The sequence below is a fragment of the Bombina bombina genome, chromosome 8, assembly GCF_027579735.1.
Source record: "Bombina bombina isolate aBomBom1 chromosome 8, aBomBom1.pri, whole genome shotgun sequence".
In the NCBI taxonomy this organism is placed as follows: Eukaryota; Metazoa; Chordata; class Amphibia; order Anura; family Bombinatoridae; genus Bombina; species Bombina bombina.
Window position 1 is genome coordinate 175,971,573 of NC_069506.1, and position 16,298 is coordinate 175,987,870.

General features: G+C 41.0%; 1 protein-coding gene across 1 annotated transcript in view; it reads right to left on the minus strand.

Annotated features, from left to right (window-relative positions):
* Window positions 1-5,563: 5,563 nt before the first annotated feature.
* The window catches only part of LOC128638647 (suppressor of cytokine signaling 3-like), a 331,150-nt gene continuing 320,415 nt past the window's right edge, over window positions 5,564-16,298 (minus strand). Inside the window, exon 3 of the transcript XR_008399111.1 lies at window positions 5,564-5,614. The gene's annotated coding sequence lies outside the window, so the exon portion shown is untranslated. The remainder of the gene's footprint in view (window positions 5,615-16,298) is intronic.

Genomic DNA, 16,298 nt, shown 5'->3' on the forward strand with positions numbered 1-16,298 from the left:
CAAGATTGCAATAAAAAACCGTTACCCCTTACCCCTTATTCCCGAGCTGATAGAGAGGTTAGAGGGTGCAAAGTTTTTCACCAAACTGGATTTAAGGGGTGCCTATAACCTCATCCGTATTAGAGCTGGGGATGAGTGGTTGACGGCATTTCGAACCCGTTATGGTTTGTTCGAATATGTCGTCATGCCTTTTGGGCTCTGTAATGCGCCCGCAACTTTTCAGCATCTAATTAACGATATTTTTAGAGATATATTAGATGTATTCATAGTCATATATCTAGATGATATCTTAATATATTCTAAGACATATGAAGAACATATCTCCCACGTTAGACAAGTACTTTCTAGACTTAGAGGGAATCACTTATATGCCAAGGCTGAAAAATGCCTCTTTAATACACAGAGCATATCTTTTCTGGGTTATGAGATCTCTCCCAAAGGTATCTGTATGGAGGACAAAAAGGTTGATGCAGTCTTGAATTGGCCCATACCCAAAACCATACGTCAGGTTCAATCCTTTATGGGTTTTGCTAATTTTTACCGTAAATTTATAAAAGACTTCTCCAAGATAACTCTACCTCTCACTTCCCTTACTAAAGCTAATACAGTCTTTAAGTGGACTGATCAAGCCCAAACTGCCTTTGATTTACTTAAACAAAGATTCACTTCTGCACCAATACTCCGTTTCCCTGACCCTAATCTGCAGTTTGTATTGGAGGTTGATGCTTCTAACCACGCCATTGGAGCAATTCTCTCACAAAGAGAGAATTTGACAAAACCTCTTCATCCTGTGGCCTATTATTCCAGGACTTTAAACTCTGCAGAACAAAACTACCCTATAGGTGATAAAGAACTTTTAGCCATAAAACTGTCTTTAGAGCATTGGCGGGACCTACTTGAAGGGACTTCCATACCAACACTCATTTACACGGATCATAGAAATCTCCAGTACTTGAAATCCACTAGAACATTGTCAGCCAGACAGGTTCGCTGGAATCTTTTTTTTTTCACGTTTTAATTTCCTTATTACCTATCGCCCAGCAACAAAGAACCAAAAAGCCGATGCCCTTTCTAGAATAGAAACTCACTCTTCCTCCCCAGTCACTCTTCGCTCTGTGATACCAGAAGACAATTTCATATCATTCACAACTGATATGTCATCCATTCTAAAAAAGGAACAAACTAATGATCCTACAAAACCTTTACAACTCTTACAAAAGAACTCTCAAGGTCTCTATACCCATGACACCAAATTATACGTTCCACCCATCCTCAGACCATCATTTCTTCGTTCTGTACATGACTCAATTCTAGCTGGCCATCCAGGTCTTCATAAAACTCAAGAATTGGCTAATAGAGACCACTGGTGGCCAACTATCTCAGCTGATGTCAGGAACCATGTCAGTTCCTGCCCAACTTGCACTATATCCAAAAAGGATAAACATGCTCCTTATGGACTTCTATTACCCTTACCAACACCAAAGAAGCCTTGGTCTGAGATCGCCTTAGATTTCATCGTCGACTTACCCCTATCATCTAAATATAATACCATCCTAGTTGTAGTGGACCTCTTCACGAAGATGTGTCATTTCATCGCCTTCTCCAAACTTCCTACTGCACTAGAAACTGTTCACTTACTCATTGAACATGTCATCAAACTTCATGGCCTCCCCATATCCATACTCAGTGACAGGGGGTCTCAATTTTCTAGTAGACTCTGGCACCAATTCTGCAACACTTTCTCTGTTGAAAGAAAATTGACAACTGCCTACCATCCTCAATGTAACGGCCAAACCGAGAGGTGTAATCAGTGGCTGGAACAATTTCTGAGACTATACTGTTCCACCAATCAACACTCCTGGTCTGACTATCTCCCTTATGCAGAATTCTGCTACAACAATACAATACATTCCACCACTGGAATTTCTCCATTCTATGCAAATTACGGGTTCCACCCTAATTTTCACTTATATCAATCCTCTAACACTTCTTCACCCAGTATTTCTGAGTTATCCGACAGCATATCATCTAACTTCAAAAATATTGAATCTGCGATTCACCTCGCAAAAGAACAACACAAAAAGTATTATGACCGCCGTAGGCGTCCTCCACCTCAGTATAAGGAAGGTGATCTTGTCTGGCTCTCCACCAAGAATTTACATCTGAATACTCCTTCCAAGAAAATGTCTCCTCTTTTCGTTGGTCCATACCCAGTATTACGTATTATAAACGAAAATGCAGTTCGTCTAAAACTACCTGACTCTCTCAAAATTCATCCGACGTTCCACGTATCTCTGATTAAACCCTACCGACAACTTAGGGATTCCGTATCTTCTCTGATTCAAACGCCAGTCTCTATTGATCCTACCTTGGAGTATGAGGTACGGTCTGTACTGGACTCCCGAACTCGCAGAGGTCAATTGGAGTACCTGATTCATTGGAAGGGTTATTCACATGAGGAGGATTCCTGGGAACCGGCTGCCAACATTTCTGCTCCTCGGTTTTCAAGTTTTTTGATTTTAGTTCCTTGACAACTACTGACTTTTAAATGCGGTAGGAGTCTTGACAGGAGAGGGACTACCGCTCACTTCTTCCAAGACTCGTAATACCGGCGTTAGGCAAATCCCATTAAAAAGATAGGATACGCAATTGACGTAAGGGGATTTGCGGTATGCTCGAGTCGCGGAAGAAAAGTGAGCTGTACACCTGTACCTGCCAGACTCGTAATGCCAGCGGGCATTAAAAAGCAGCGTTGGGACCTCTCAACGCTGCTTTTTAAGGCTAACTCAAGACTCGTAATCTAGCCGATCGTGTACTAAAACACACCTCACATGGATGTGGATGACAATTACAGGGAGTGCAGAATTATTAGGCAAGTTGTATTTTTGAGGATTAATTTTATTATTGAACAACAACCATGTTCTCAATGAACCCAAAAAACTCATTAATATCAAAGCTGAATAGTTTTGGAAGTAGTTTTTAGTTTGTTTTTAGTTATAGCTATTTTAGGGGGATATCTGTGTGTGCAGGCGACTATTACTGTGCATAATTATTAGGCAACTTAACAAAAAACAAATATATACCCATTTCAATTATTTATTTTTACCAGTGAAACCAATATAACATCTCAACATTCACAAATATACATTTCTGACATTCAAAAACAAAACAAAAACAAATCAGGGACCAATATAGCCACCTTTCTTTGCAAGGACACTCAAAAGCCTGCCATCCATGGATTCTGTCAGTGTTTTGATCTGTTCACCATCAATATTGCGTGCAGCAGCAACCACAGCCTCCCAGACACTGTTCAGAGAGGTGTACTGTTTTCCCTCCTTGTAAATCTCACATTTGATGATGGACCACAGGTTCTCAATGGGGTTCAGATCAGGTGAACAAGGAGGCCATGTCATTAGATTTTCTTCTTTTATACCCTTTCTTGCCAGCCACGCTGTGGAGTACTTGGACACGTGTGATGGAGCATTGTCCTGCATGAAAATCATGTTTTTCTTGAAGGATGCAGACTTCTTCCTGTACCACTGCTTGAAGAAGGTGTCTTCCAGAAACTGGCAGTAGGACTGGGAGTTGAGCTTGACTCCATCCTCAACCCGAAAAGGCCCCACAAGCTCATCTTTGATGATACCAGCCCAAACCAGTACTCCACCTCCACCTTGCTGGCGTCTGAGTCGGACTGGAGCTCTCTGCCCTTTACCAATCCAGCCACGGGCCCATCCATCTGGCCCATCAAGACTCACTGTCATTTCATTAGTCCATAAAACCTTAGAAAAATCAGTCTTGAGATATTTCTTGGCCCAGTCTTGACGTTTCAGCTTGTGTGTCTTGTTCAGTGGTGGTCGTCTTTCAGCCTTTCTTACCTTGGCCATGTCTCTGAGTATTGCACACCTTGTGCTTTTGGGCACTCCAGTGATGTTGCAGCTCTGAAATATGGCCAAACTGGTGGCAAGTGGCATCTTGGCAGCTGCACGCTTGACTTTTCTCAGTTCATGGGCAGTTATTTTGCGCCTTGGTTTTTCCACACGCTTCTTGCGACCCTGTTGACTATTTTGAATGAAACGCTTGATTGTTCGATGATCACGCTTCAGAAGCTTTGCAATTTTAAGAGTGCTGCATCCCTCTGCAAGATATCTCACTATTTTTGACTTTTCTGAGCCTGTCAAGTCCTTCTTTTGACCCATTTTGCCAAAGGAAAGGAAGTTGCCTAATAATTATGCACACCTGATATAGGGTGTTGATGTCATTAGACCACACCCCTTCTCATTACAGAGATGCACATCACCTAATATGCTTAATTGGTAGTAGGCTTTCAAGCCTATACAGCTTGGAGTAAGACAACATGCATAAAGAGGATGATGTGGTCAAAATACTCATTTGTCTAATAATTCTGCACACAGTGTATATGGTAAATAACAGAGGACAAGATTTATGGTGAACTATAAGAATATTTATTTATTTTTTGGCTTCTTGGATGAGGGAGCTGAGGTGACTGTAGTGGATTTCCTTTTTCTCCTGGTTTGAGAAGATTCTGCTGTTTCTGCTGGTGTGCTGGCAACAGATGATAGGCTGGAGGCAATGTCCTGCTGGTGTGTAAAGTGCTCAACCAACACACCCAAGAGTTGATTTTGTTCTCTCCATCTATTGTCCATTTGCATCTGCATATCAGACAGAATTCGCATAATCTGTGATTGGTTATGAACACTTGCACTTAACGATGCTGCCATGTCCCTCTGTAGCTCTATGCTACTTCGTTGTCTCCTCTCTTGGCTCCTGATGAAGCTTTCATGGTTACTGAAGAACCTCTCTTGGCCTCTTTGTATGTTCTCAGTGCTTGTTATGAGCCTCCTCTGGAGTGCAATGTATTCCTCACCCAGGGGTGAATACAATGCATGCACAGGCTCTTGAGCAGCAGGGCTTTTAGGTGCTTGCTGTTGTTTGAAGTGCAGGGCCAGCTTCAACTGCTGGTTCATGTGGGGCAGGGCCAGCTTCAACTGCTGGTTCATGTGGGGCAGGGCCAGCTTCAACTGATGGTCCATGTGGGGCAGGGCCAGCTTCAACTGATGGTTCATGTGGGGCAGGGTCACCTGCATCTGATGGTTCTTGAGGTGCAGCTGTAGAATCTGCTCTATTTCCATCTGCCAATGGTGGAGCTTGTCCAATTGCTGAGGATGGTGGAGCTCATCCAATTGCTGAGGATGGTGGAGCTCATCCAATTGCTGAGGATGGTGGAGCTCGTATGGTTGGTTGATAGTCCCACTGATGACGAGTGTGTGACCACTTAGCCTGTCCAATTGGTACTTCCTGTGACATTGTCTGTGGGTAAAATCCCTGACTGCCATGAGATTGTTTTGTGGGGGGGGGGTAAATACATGGACCCTTTTTGGCTGTCTTGGCTCCCCCTCAAAGCCAAAGGGAGGATATTCCTGTGGCCAGGAATCTTGCCAGGGGTTATATGGCAATGGTGGTGGCATCACTCCCGGGTCCTCAACTGAAGCCATCTAACCATGCTCATTACTGGGAGCATACTGTTCTTGCGGTTGCCTGAAGGGTGGTGGTGGTGGTGGTGGCATGGATGTTTGTATCCTTGTGACAGGAGGTTCTGTGGAGGAATCAAAGGATGAGATGGATTAGTAAAGTCAGATATATGTCCACGTGGACATACAGTATACATTGATACATTCTAGGGCCTATACTGATTCTCATGTCAAACTCTATAACATGTGTCCTGTGTTAATCTGAGACATGTTAGTATTGCATTATTACACCTCATATAATTAATTGCATTGTGTTAAGTAGCATTAATGTCAAATATAATTGTAGATGTTTTTGTTAGTAGGCCAAATACCATGCTCCTCATTGTGTACATGAATGTGTGATATTAAAGGATGTTATATCTCAAATACATATAATACTGGTGTGTGGGATGTTATACTCAATATCCAGGGATGGACCACCGCCTGTTCCCCTCTGGTGCATAGCTTCCTGCCCCATCTTTTCTTTGACCCGCCTCTTGCAGTCATTCCACCGCTTTTTCAGGCCCTCAACAGTCCTCCTCTGCAGGGCCACACTGTTGACGGCATCCTCTACCGCCAACCATGCCATTATTCTCCTTTTGGAAATGCCTTTGCCCTTCTCCTGCCACGAAGAGGGCACTGTAATTGCCCATGATGGCCTGGACTAGGGCAACATTTTCCTCAACTGAGAAGTTGGGACATCTCAGCCTCTCATCCTCCATGGACACCTGGCTTCCTCCCTGTGATGTCCCTGGTGTGGGTTCCTCCCTATCCTCTCCCTCCTCCCCCCTTCTGTCCACATGTGCACCCTCTGTTCCTCTCCTAGATGTGCCTGCTCTCTGGGGCTCTCGGGCATCTCCCATCATCCCTTCTAGCTCTCCCTCTTCCCACTCCACTTACTCCCTGATGGGGACCCCACTGCTCCTCCTGTCCTCTCCAATATTCCTCTCCCTGCCACTCCTCTCCCCTCCTTCCCTCCTCCCCTCCTCCCTACCTCTCCCTGCCATCCTCACACTAAATCACACTACACACACTCACACTCACTCCCAGTTTAATCACACACAACCACAACCAAACACTCAGCCTATCAAACTGTGAAATTCAAATAAAATGTGTGAGGTGTTAGAAAAAAAAAAGTGTGGTGTATTTGTATATGTATGTATGCAAAGTGTGTGCAATATGTAAAAATATGTGTAAGTGTACAAGCTTAATCAAACAACAATGCGTCCTAACTCCTCTGTTTGCGCCTCTCTCTCTGACTAATCATCCACTTCAGTGTAGTGTGCTGTAGCTCAAAGAACAATCCAAACACACTGAAGAAAATGGTGGCTGCGCATGGGTTTATATATGAATTTTGAATAGCGTAATTACGTGTCGCATTTATATTTGAAATTGCGGTTCATTTTCACGAGTGTTAGCCTAATTTGCATAAAACTACTCTTTATTGACACTTTCAGTGGACAAAATACTGGCGTAAGTTACTTGCGACGACTAAAATGTGTATTTGCGCACATTTCAGAAGATCGCCAGTTTGTCCCACTTATGCCAGTTTAGCATCTAATGGCGCAGTATATGTAATACCCCGATGTGCGAGGTGAAATTACGGGTGGCGCAGGTTCCCACGCTTGCGCCAAAACCTGCGCCGTATATGTTATCGCGCCCTTAAGCGGAAAAGGCTTCAAAGGTTCAAATTTACATTTTTTGGGTGGAAAGGCTTCAAATTTACACTATTCAATAATTAATTTGCAATGTCCTTGTCAGATGATTAGCATGAAAGCTTCAATTTTGTTCTTGGCCCGTCTTAACCCCATTAAAAAATGCATTTTCATTAACAAAAGAATTCTGATTGAGCCCCTTAATGAATATTGCACAAAATGAAAGAAGGTTGTGTAATCTCCACATTTTCTTACTAATATAAATTATAGGAATTTTTCTTTCATATTCAGAAAATATATCTTAGTTGATTTCAAGATTTCAGACAAAAAATTATGAAGATCTCTTCTAATCACTTTTCTTTCAAACCCATGGTTAAAACGTCAGCCTTTAAAAAAAAAAAAAAAAAAATCTTTAAAGTTCTATAATTTTACTTTAGTCCTTAGGAGTTGTAATGTATAAGTAAAAGTTGCTACTTTCAAGTATTAGTTGAATATATACGGTATAGTGGAAACAACTAATTTTTTTGAACTTACATGTAGAAAATTCTAATCAAAGGGACAGTCTAGTCAAAACTAAACTTTCATGAGTCAAATAGGGCATGCAGTTTTAAACAACTTTCCAATTTACTTTTATCATCAAATTTGCTTTGTTCGCTTGGTATTCTTTGTTGAAGGCTAAACCTAGGTAGGCTCATATGGTAGGCTCATATGCTAATTTCTAAGCCCTTGAAGGCCGCCTCTTATCTCATTGCATTTTGACAGTTTTTCACAGCTAGACACTGCTAGTTCATGTAGGTTATATAGATAACATTGTGCTCACTCCCGTAGAGTTATTTATGAGTCTGCACTGATTGGCTAAAATGCATGTCTGTCAAAAGAACTGAAATAAGGGGGCAGTCTGCAGAGGCTTAGACACAAAGTAATCACAGAGGTAAAAAGTATATTAATATAACCGTGTTGGTTATGCAAAACTGGGGAATGAAACAGAATTTGGCGTTAGATAAGAACCAAAAAGGCCCATGAAGTCTACCCATATTACATGTTACTTTTCCCCTAGGATAGCACTGTTCATTTAATCGACCCCTCAACAAACAAGCAAATGGGTAATATAGAGAATATCTATTTTTGTAAACAATAACAATTCTTGAGTAGACTGTCCCTTTAATTTTATTTTCCTTTCTGCAAATTGAATCTGATCTGGAATAGCTTGGCCTAGACTGATTGATAATTTTTGCACATTTATCAGATATCAGAGAAGACATGGTATACGTGGTTATGGATACGTTTCAGGTGGATCTAATATCTTCTAATATGTGCTTTCAATGTCCTATTTACTGACTATGCAGGTTTTTCTGGTATTGTCAACACGTCTGCATACTAGGAAAAGTATTCATCAAGAAAAAAACGTTTCCTTACCTAACTTGTCAGTAGTCATAATATTTTTGAAATATAAGTTTTTGCAGTAACGTGTGTGTGTCTTCTGCTAAAGGTATTGTAAAGTACTGAAGCTGTATTTCCTTAATGTAGTCTGGTGGTACTAAAGTACTGAGACCAATTCATTGTTTCTACCATAACCAGGACATTTTCTTTATTCATTTTGGTGCTGATTTTGTCAATAATGGGTTTAATTTAAAACTGCAGTGTTTGAATATAAGTATAGTGTATACATTTTTTTACTGTAAATATTGAGGTCACATGTAGCAGCAGTCAAAATGAAGTTTTGATTGAGGAGGGAAACTGTGTAATGTAGCCCCTCTCTCCCCTCTGTTTAACTTAGATGGAATAGAAGCCACTCTTTGGATTAAGGGGCCGATTTATTATCCTGCGGATGGACATGATCCGCTATAGCTTACGCTGTCAGCATTTATCATTGCACAACCAGTTCTGGTGAACTGCTTGTCTAATGCCGCCCCCTGCAGATTCACGGCCGATCGGGCGGATTGCTGTCAGCTGCCTCAGCAGTGGTGGACGAGTTAAGGAGCAGCATTCTTAAGACCGCTGCTTCTTAACTCCTGTTTCCGGCGAGCCTGAAGGCTCTTGCAGAAACAGCTGCATCAAGCTCCATACAGAGCTTGATGAATCGGCCCCTACGGGTCACTTGTCCCCCTAGTTTGTAGGAGGGCACAAGAAAGGGACTTATTCCAAAGGACTTTCTCTCCCTCTGCTTTACTTATGGTTCATGAGACCCCTTATTTGAAATACTGGCAAATGGGTGCCATAGGAATAGCTCTCTACTATGGAACTTTTAGGATGCTCTGGGCTCTATCTTCCAAAATAAGGAAACACATCTCCCCATCTAAACATTAAATAGACATAAAAAAAATAAAAAAAAGAATTTAATGGTTCAGATAGAGAATACAATTTTAAACAAGATTCCAGTTTACTTCTATTATCTAATTTGCTTTATTCTTTATATATCCTTTGTTGAATAAATAGCAATGCATATGGGTGAGCCAATCACACAAGGCACCTATGTGCAGCCACTAATCAGCAGCAACTGAGCCTATTTAAATATGCTTTTCAACAAAGGATATAAAGAGAATTAATCAAGCTAGATAATAGAAGTGCATTTTAATTTAACATAAATGTTACTTACAGCAAAAAACTTAAAAATACACCAGCAATCTAAGTATGAAAAATAGAAAAATATTTTTAAAACCACTAAATACTATAATTTCTGAAAGTTAACAGAAATAAAAAATAACCAAATAAGCATTTAAGTGAAAGAATATTATTCACAATTTATGTATACACATAAAAAAAGTATAGGAAAAATACACACGTATAAAATACACACGTAATTAACGAAAGTCTCCTAATCAAAGTTTAAAATCTACAAACTTAGGGCGAGATTATATATACGGCGTATGTTCCAGTGCAACTGCTGAAATCCATGCTGTCCGTAAATTCACCTCGCACATCGGGTGAATCACATATACGGTGCCAGCAGATCAGATGCTGCGGTAAGTCGGATAAACCGGCAAACATACATAAATGTGCGGAAATAGATATTTCTGGAGTCGCCAGTGACTTATGGCAGTATAGGAAAAAAAAAAAAAGTTTAATCGCCCATAAACGTCTAACCCGCCTCACAAAAAAGGAGCACAACACATCAAAACCCCTAATCTTTCATTCCCCCCACATTGCAACTAATAATAAAATGTATTAACTTCTAATCCGCCAATTCCCCCACATCACAACTAATAATAAAATGTGTTAACCTCTAATCTGCCATCCCCCAACATCGCAACTAATAAAAAAATGTTTTACCCCATCTTCATCCATCGCGGGACCATCTTCTTTCTTCTTGCCGGAGGTGCAGAGAGGTCTTCCAATGCGCGGATCTGGAACGGTGGTCCTCCTTAGCGGTGGCGGGCATCAGCAACATGAAGGTCCTCTTCATGCGATCGTCCACCGCACATTGAAGATTGAATGCAAGGTACCCCTTTTATATTGGGGTACCTTGCGTTCCTATTGGCTGAAATTTTCAAATCAGCCAATAGGATGAGAGCTACTGAAATATGTGATCGCTACATCCGTCTAAAAATAGCCGACACCGGCTTTTGCGAGTGACACCGCATATGTGATCTCGGTCTTAATGTCTTGAAACCCCCATGTTTTCTCACAGGATTATGAAAATTTGTGTATAAGTCAATGTTCAAACAAATCTAATTTTTCCTATTTCACAAATAGGTCAAGATGATAAAAGAATCATAGGTCAGCTGAGAAATGCTCATTTCAGTCTTGCAAAGCTCCCACCGGGCAAAATGTTAAAAAAAGTGGGCTGCCCCTCGCTGTACAGACAAGTGGTGATGTGCCTTTCATAGGCAAGTATAGGACTTGCTGCCTTTGACATTCCTACCACATTGCCAGTAAATGCGGATCTCAGCAGTGTGGAGGGGGAATATTTACAAAATATGTTTACACAACACATAGGGATAGATTACAAGTTGAGTGCAAAATATTGCTTCTGCAAAAGCGATATTTACACTCAACTTAGCAATACCAGCTCACTAGAGCTCACTTCCATAGGCTCCAATGGGAGCCTCATTCTCATACCTTCTGACACGGCAGGAAAATCAGCGCAGCAAAGGGGGTAAGTCGAGCAGTGATGGGCAACACATATAAATACATACAGTAAGTATATGAATATATACATATATATTTATGTGTTAATATGTGTATATATAAGCATATACACATATATTTACTGGAAACATACAGTCCCCATAGACCACAATGTAAAGGCACTTTAAAAGATACCAAGAGAATGAAGCATATTTCATTACAGAAGTAATATTGCATGCTTTGTCCGAATCACAAAAGTTTAATTTTGAATTTACTGTCCCATTAACTGACTTTTCTTCAAACAGCCTTGGTTCCTGAACACCAAGGCCTCTAGTTATCAAGCCGTCAACCGCAAATACGCTGGAATTCCGCAGCGTATTTGTGGCGAGGCTGATTCGCCTTAGTTATCAACCCCTACTGCCCGGCAAAAGTAGAATATAGTGACGTAAGCTTCGATCCGCCGGACTCAGTCCGACACAGATCAATGCTTACGTCACTCCAGATGTTCCCGAACGCAAGTTCAGCACTACTTTTGGTAGTTATCAAACTACTACCAGGTACGCTCGCCACTATTCCGTGCCAGCGTACCTGGAATCATTGGGAGTCTGACCATAGCGAAAGCTCATGTTCGCTGCTGCCCGATAGCCCATTGATTCCTATGGGAGATGTCTGCACCTCACATCCTAACATGTACCCCGAGTTTAAACAACCCTAATCTGCCCCCCCTACACCGCCGCAACTAAATAAATTTATTACCCCCTAAACCGCCGCTCCCGGACCCCACCACAACTATAATAAATATGTTAACCCCTAAACTGCCGCTCCCGGACCCGGCCGCAACTATAATAAATATGTGAACCCCTAAACCGCCGCTCCTAGACCCCGCCGCAACTATAATAAATATGTTAACCCCTAAACCACCGCCCCCGGCCCCCGCCGCCACCTACATAATACCTATTAACCCCTATCCGGCCCCCCTATACCGCCGCCACCTATAATAAATTTATTAACCCCTATCATGCCCCCCATACCGCCGCCACCTATAATAAATTTATTAACCCCTATCCTGCCCCCCCCTACACCGCCGCCACTATAAAAAAATTATTAACCCCTAAACCAAAGTCTAACACTAACCCTAACACCCCCCTAACTTAAATATTAATTAAATAAATCTAAATAATATTACTCTTATTAACTAAATTAATCCTATTTAAAACTAAATACTTACCTATAAAATAAACCCTAATATAGCTACAATATAAATAATAATTACATTGTAACTATTTGAGGATTTATTTTTATTTTACAGGCAACTTTGTATATATTTTAACTAGGTACAATAGCTGTTAAAGAGTTATTAACTATTTAATAGCTACCTAGTTAAAATAATTACAAAATTATCTGTCAAATAAATCCTAACCTAAGTTACAATTAAACCTAACACTACACTATCATTAAATTAATTACATAAATTAGCTACCAATACCTACAATTAAATAAACTAAACTAAATTACAACCCCCCCCCCCACTAAATTACAGAAAATAAAAAAATATTACAAGAATTTTAAACTAATTACACGTAATCTAAGCCCCCTAATAAAATAAAATAAAAAAAAAATAATAAAAGTCCCTACCCTATTCTACATTACAAAGTAATCAGCTCTTTTACCAACCCTTAAATGGGCTTTTTGCGGGGCATGCCCCAAAGTAATCAGCTCTTTTGCCTGTAAAAAAAAATACAACCCCCCCAACATTAAAACCCACCACCCACATACCCCTACTCTAACCCACCCAAACCCCCCTTAAATAAACCTAACACTACCCCCCTGAAGATCTCCCTACCTTGAGTCGTCTTCACCCAGCCGGGCCGAAGTCTTCATCCGATGGGGCAGAAGAGGACATCCAGACCGGCAGAAGTCTTCATCCTATCCGGGCAGAAGAGGACATCCGGACCGGCAGACATCTTCATCCAAGCGGCATCTTCTATCTTCATCCATCCGACGAGGAGCGGCTCCATCTTCAAGACCTCCGGCGCGGAACATCCTTCTTGCACGACGACTACCCGACGAATGGCTGGTCCTTTAAATGACATCATCCAAGATGGCGTCCCTCGAATTCCGATTGGCTGATAGGATTCTATCAGCCAATCGGAATTAAGGTAGGAAAAATCTGATTGGCTGATGCAATCAGCCAATCAGATTGAAGTTCAATCCGATTGGCTGTTTTTTTTGTAATTTAGTTTAGTTTATTTAATTGTATTTAAAGGGACACTGTACCCAAAAATTTAATTTCATGATTTAGATTGAGCATGAAATTTTATGCAAATTTCGAATGTACTCCTATTATCAAATTTTCTTCATTCTCTTGGTATCTTTATTTGAAATGCAAGAATGTAAGTTTAGATGCCGGCCCATTTTTGGTGAACAACCTGGGTTGTCTTTGCTGATTGGTGGATAAATTCATCCACCAATAAAAAAAGTTCTGTCCAGAGTACTGAAACCAAAAAAAAGCTTAGATGCCTTCTTTTTCAAAAAATGATAGCAAGAGAACGAAGAAAAATTGATAATAGGAGTAAATTAGAAAGTTACTTAAAATTGCATGCTCTTTCTGAATTACAAATGAACAAATTTGGGTTCAGTGTCCCTTTAATTGTAGGTATTGGTAGCTAATTTATTTAATTAATTTAATGATAGTGTAGTGTAAGTTTTTTTTTTTTTTTTTTAATTTTTTATTGAGGTTGTTAGAAGAAATTTAACATACATGAAGTGCCATAAGACATAAAAGTAAAAGCAGAATCAATATTTCACAAGTAAGACATCATATAATAAAAGGTCTGGTAGTGAGTCTTTTCAGGCAGGCGGTTTGAACCTCAGTTTTATATTATAATCTTATCTCATTCATGTTCCTCTGATGGTGCTATGGGTTACTCTTGAACCCCGCAAACTAATATAGTATGGGAGAGGAATTTGGCTTTGAAAATGGCCGCTTTTGGGCTTAGATGGGTAGAAGAGAATTAGTGACTGATACAGGAAATGTAATAATCTGAGTTATAAGATAGAAAGAGAGAGATGGGGAAATTAACAGACTGTAGCTGTTTTTGTTAGAGTGGGGGGGGGGGGGGGGGAAGAAGGAAAGGAAGGAAAAAGAGGGGAAAAGAAAAGAGGGGGGGGCTTGTAAAAAGTAAGAGTTATTTGGGGGAGAGGGAGTAACAATTAATTGAACACCATTTCATAATATCAATAGGATAGATACTGTTCTAACCTGATTTTAGGTCGGTAAATGTCTATGTATTCTGGGTTTTAATTTACACAGTAAGTGCTAACTAAGTGGGAGGAGAATATAAGCTGGGAGCTAGATAAGAAGCCTAAAGGGTTATATGGAAGAAGTAATAAGTAAGGTGGATTATCAGGCAGGATACCTCCATTACTATGTAGGTCCCTAGGTGAAGCATTGTGACAGGTCTGTAAGGTATATACTCAGATACTAGTGTGAGATAACAAATGTCCTCATGGGATCTCACTTATGAGCAGTTACATATATATAAGACATATAGCAGAATATAAACCTATTAAACACTTATTCAATTTTAGCTTAAGTAAACAACCCTAAGTAACGGTGAAGATAGTTATATGATGGTTAAGTTAGAATAGGCATTAGGCTCTAATATTCAAAATATACATAAGAGGAAAAAGGAAAAAGCAACTGAGAACATTAAACTGTGTTCATAAAGTCTCATGTTTGGAGGCTCATGAAACTGTCTCTGAATGAGATGGCCACTATCCCACTCCTGACCTGGTTAAGTCTGTACAGTCTCGGAGCTCATCTAAGTCGAGACAAGTGGTCAGGAGGGGGTCTCGGGAGGGCTTTGTTGTGGAACAGTCCCGGAACACACATGACCTGGGTTCTTTCGTGTTGTAGTTGTTACTATAGGCCTTGTGGATTCTCGGCTGCCCTGGGTCCCCCACGCAGGAGCCGGCCGCATCCCCCGCATAGGTGACCCAGGGCAGTGGGGTAAACACTGACTCACCAGCTGAAGTAAAGGAGAGATCAGGAGGGCAATTAGGGGTCTGAAGTGTCAGAGGAGGCCATACGGGAGGAGGTGCTAGTTGCGCGGGGTTGCCCCTCTGCAAGAGGGAACCAGATCTGGCCGTAAGATCTTTGCTTTGTTCCGTGGGTGAGGTAGATTTCTGTGGTATTTGCGATACATCCCTCGAAGGTGGTCTGTTTCGAGTATTCTCTGTTGCGAGGGTCGAGGAAAACGCACAGATTTTAGGTTCCGTGTGGTTCTTAGCGGCCTCCTCCCTATCTGCCATATCGATGGTGTCAGTGTCTGCCTTTGTGAAAGGTGCTCTGACTAATAGGCTAAGGTCCGCAAAGTAGTTATCCATCTTCAATCCCAGGTCCCGGAGCAGTGACCGGATCAGTGATTCATGTTCCTGCATGATGTAAGAGTGAGATCTCTGTCATACAGTGTTGTCAAATAGTCGTGGTGTTTATTTTTATCTTTCTTGTCGCCTCCACTCCTCTCCCTTAAGCAGCGCCTAAGCGTAGTTGTAGGTTGGAAGAAGGGAGGGAGTCGACCGCTCTGGTCTCCGGGTATGGTGAAGTGTGCTTCAGCGATGAGGGCTATGTATTGTTTCCCGGGATCAGGGCTGCATCATACAGAAGTGCATTGCTGTAGCTCCCGCTGCACCCAGCTGTGTAATCTTGGTATCTCTGGAATCAGTAACGTTCGTAGATAAAGCTGAATGGGCTCAAGATGTCAGATTACACATATTTTTGTAGTAAAGTTAGAGTTAGAGAAAATGTGAGCGGGAGCTCTGAAAAACACGTCTATCCCCCTCCAGGGCTGACTCCGCCCCCCCCGTGTAGTATTAGGTTTAATTGTAACTTAATTTAGGATTTATTTTACAGGTAATTTTGTAATTATTTTAACTAGGTAGCTATTAAATAGTTAATAACTATTTAATAGCTATTGTACCTAGTTAAAATATATACAAAGTTGCCTGTAAAATAAAAATAAATCCTAAAATAGTTACAATGTAA